The sequence below is a fragment of the Lycium barbarum genome, unplaced genomic scaffold (assembly GCF_019175385.1).
Source record: "Lycium barbarum isolate Lr01 unplaced genomic scaffold, ASM1917538v2 unchr_scaffold_05, whole genome shotgun sequence".
Lineage (NCBI taxonomy): Eukaryota > Viridiplantae > Streptophyta > Magnoliopsida > Solanales > Solanaceae > Lycium > Lycium barbarum.
The window spans coordinates 4,439-8,876 of NW_026843402.1; positions in this window are offsets into that span (position 1 = coordinate 4,439).

Sequence of the window (4,438 nt, forward strand, 5' to 3'; positions counted from 1 at the left end):
TTGTGTTATGAAGTTTTGATTGTGTTGTAGTATGTAGAAATGTGTTGATTGTATGGAAAAATGGAAGTTTGCAAAGTGGGTTTGGAATATGGCTTGGAGCCGTGGGTGTGTGTGTGTTGTGTGGTGACAATGTGTTAAATTCATGTTGTATTCTAGTTGTGATTGTGATGGAATTTATGTTGAGAATGAAAGAAGAATAAATTTGATTGAATTGATGAAAATAGCATTTGGCCGTGTGGTATGGAGTGGTTTGGAATGGAATGGATTAAGTTTGTTTAGTGTGTTAGTTGTGTTGTTGTGATGTTTGTTGTGTAAATGATGTTGGAATGATATAAGTTTGTATTGAATTGGAATGTAGAAACTTATGTCGTTTTAGTATGGTTTTCCGACATTAAGGAAATGAAGTCGTTTGGTTGTTAATTGTGATGATCATTGATGAATTTGGAAGTTGGAAACATGTTATGAAATTGCATGCCAAAGATTTGATGTTTTGCATAAGTTATGACTTTGGCGGAAAGTTGTATATTAAGTATATCGAGTGTATATCTTAAGAAAAATGATATGAAATGTCTCTAAATCTATATGGTGATGATCTTAATGAATGTGCAATTATTGATGTTAGTTTGAAAGTTTGGGTTAGAATGAAGGTTATGTCAACTTGTGAGAAAGATGACTAGTTGAAGGATATTTGTATTTTTAATGTTCTTTGTTGATGTTGATGTTGTTGTTTGGGTTGTTGTTGATGATTTCTAGCCGAGTTGAATTCTCGGGGGTGCTATATGTATAGGGGAAGTGCTGCCGAAATTTCGGTAGACAAATATGCATTAAGTTGGAACTTTGGTATTCATGGCTTACAATTGGTAAACTTGACCAACTGCAGTTTTCGACGAAACGGGAAGTGAGTTTGGAAAGGCGTAGGGAGCGTGAAAGGTATGTAAAGCAACCCCAATTCTTCCCTTGGCATGCCCTTAGTGTGTTAGGGTCGGATCCGGGCCTCGAAGGACCTCTTGGCCCTCGGAATCCGCAAGAGAAAATCTCAGTTTTTCCTTCAGTGGAATTGAACCACTTTAGTATGCTTTTCCGGAAAATTATGCAACTTTGCTCCAAATTACTTGGAAAGTCATAGAATGTTTGTAGAACCTTTTTAAGTGATACTATAAGCTTAGAGGGCACAATCTGAGCCCGCCGCCTTATTTGTCCCGAGGCGGGCCCACTATTCCCGGTTTTGCCCTTAATGTACTAAAGCTTCCTTTTTAGGCGATTTTTGAAAGAAATGTTTTGACTATCATACTAATCGCCTAATAAACATTGCTTTAAATATTCTATTAAATCTTATAAATTATTTTGACACCCGGAATGACTTCGGGAAAGTTATACTTCTGTAATTTATTATGATATCTGAAATGCATTTATTATGATCCCGTCCGACTCCATTGGATCTGTTTGGGTTTGATACGCTTCATCGAGTCTTTGAAAACATTTATGATATTTTTAAATTGCATTAGTTTCTCACTACTCCATTCGTGGATGTCCCAATGTTTCCCACACTGAGCCCGGGCCAGGATATGTTGTCAAGCGTGATTCTCTGCATTGTTCGCCGCGTCCCGATGTGAGGGGGCAGGTATACACGTACATGGGTCTGTGGAGTATGATGTGCCATGTCCGCCTATTCTGATCTGATCTGTTATGGCCATTTTGATATGACATTTTATGATACGGGGTCACGCCCCTTTTTCTGATTCCTCTGTATTGTGGCACCAGCGTCGGGAGGGTGGCCACGTTCTGTCTGCTGAGTCCCGTGGCAGGGACCGGATATGATATGACATATGTTTCTGTACACATTCTGTCTGTTTTGGAAATATGCATTTGACACTCTGGCTTTTGGACTCATTTTCTGAAATCATTATGATTTGACTTCTGTGATTCCGCTTTACATATTTCGTACTGACCCCCTTTCTTTGGGGGGGCTGCGTTTTCATGCCGCGCAGGTACAGACGACAGGTTCGCTGATCCATCTGTTTAGGATCCCACTTCTGCTATTTTGGGGCGCTCTCTTCTTCAGAGCCCACTTTTTGGTACAGTCTGTCACTGCTATCTGGATATGTACATTGTTCTGGGTATGACGGGGCCCTGTCCCGTCTTATGATTATGATATGTTCTGTAGAGGTCTGTGGATATATCTGTGTGGGTTCTGTACATATGTTTGGGATACTTTGTTCTATGATGGCCTTATCGGCCTATGTGTGCCAAGTCTGCTTTTTATGCTAAATTTTGTAGCGTCCACTAATATTATTATTATATTATTTTGTTAATATGCTAATTTGGGTATCGGGTACGTATAGGTGCCCAACTAGGGCACTAGTCGCGGCCCACGGGTTTGGGTCGTGACAAAAGTGGTATCAGAGCGGTTCGTCCTCGGATTGTCCACAGACCGTGTCTAGTAGAGTCTTGTTTATCAGTGTGTTGTGCACCACACCTATAAACAGGAGGCTACAGGGCATTTAGGATACTACCCTTCTTTCTGTCTTAGATCGTGCGATAGAGCTGTGTTATCAGGATGACCCCTCCCTAACGAGTGGCTATAATTGCAGATATGCCTCCAAAAAAGGCAACAGCGGCCCAAAAGGCCAAGTCAGCAGCCTTGGGAGAGACTAGCCGGGTCTAGAGGATTACCAGGGCCCAGGTACATATTGCTCCGGAGACTTTGCCCCAGACAGAGGGTTCTTCTACACCGCCACTCGTGGAGGAGATTGGGGTGGCCGCAGCCGCAGATCGGGGGGCGGATCCACCGCCAGCTCCCGCAGTTCCAGTACCTGAGCCTCCAGCTCCACGGCCAGGCACTGAGGATCAGTCTATGAGGGAGGCAGTCCAGTTGCTGACTAGACTTGTGGCAGGGCAGGTTCAGGGGCATGGACTGGGAGGTGACCGGGCAGTCAGGCGTGATAGTTCGAGAGCCCGTGAGTTTTTGACTTGTAGTCCTCCAGAGTTCTTCGGGACAAAGCCCGAGGAGGATCCTGAGGAGTTTATCAGGAAGATGCGGCGCACTCTAGATTTGATTAATGCTTCCGAGACAGAGTCAGTCGCGTTAGCTTCGTACCGGTTATATGATGTGGCGGCAAACGGGTACGAGTCATGGGGGCTATCCAGGGGGGACGGCGCTCCCCCAGCAGTTTGGGGCGATTTTTCTCAGGCATTTCTTGGACATTTTCTGCCCCCAGAGTTGCGACGAGCATGATCTGATAGATTCTTATTATTGAGGCAGAAGGGCCGCAGTGTCCGGGACTATAGTTTGGAGTTTGATTCCTTCGCCCGATATGCACCTACTGTGGTGGCTACTATGGCGGACCGGATGCACTGATATATTATGGGGCTGGATCGGTATTTTGTTGATAGCTGCTTAGTATTGGCTGCTCAGCCCGGTATGGACATTGCCCGTATTCAGGCCCACGCCCAGGGCATGGAGGATCTGGGCAGAGGAGGACATCAGCCTGACAGGGGCCAGGATCGGAGACAGCCCAAGAGGGCCAGGTCATCTGGAGATTTTCAGGGCAGACAACCCCAACAGCCGCAGCAGCCTAGCAGATTTTCATCTCAGCCAGCGCAGAGCGCGCCTCCCCAGCCTACAGGTCGCAGGTTCGATAGCCCAGGGTATTCAGGAGCGGGCCAGAGCTCCAGGGCTTCAGGTTCGCGGACAGATAGGGGTTCTGGTCAGATGAGGCCACCCAGGGTTCAGTGTTCTCTTTGTGGCAGATATCATCCGGGAGAGTGCTACAGGGCCACCGGTGCATGCTTTTCTTGTGGTCGTCAGGGCCATTCTGTGAGAGATTGCCCGTATAAGGGTAGTTCGGGTGGTGCAGCGCAGCCTACCGGATCAGCCGCTGGGTCTTCAACTTCGTGAGTGGCTATGCGCCCTACGGGGCAGGGTTTCCAGCACCAGCGGGTCGCGGCAGAGGCCGTGGTGGAGCTTCTGGTATTAGCGGTCCTTCGAACCGCATTTATGCTTTGGCCAGCCGCCAGGATCAGGAGGCATCTCCTAATGTCGTTACAGGTACTTTATTGGTCTTCTATCGGTCTGTGTATGCACTAATTGATCCAGGTTCGACTTTATCATATATTTCACCCCTTGTTGCTGGTAGAATTGGTATTATGTCTGAACCTATAGAGCCATTTGAGGTAGCCACACCGATAGGGGACTTTATTGTAGCGAAACAGGTTTATAAAGATTGTTCTGTGATTGTATGTAGCCGAGATACTAAGGCAGATCTGGTAGAGTTAGATATGACTGAATTTGATGTTATTATGGGTATGGATTGGCTAGCTTCCTGTTACGCTAATGTTGACTGCCAGAATAAGGTGGTTCACTTCCAGTTTCCCGGGGAGCCAGTTATAGAATGGGCTGGTAATACAGCATCGCCGAAGGGTAAGTTTATTTCGTACC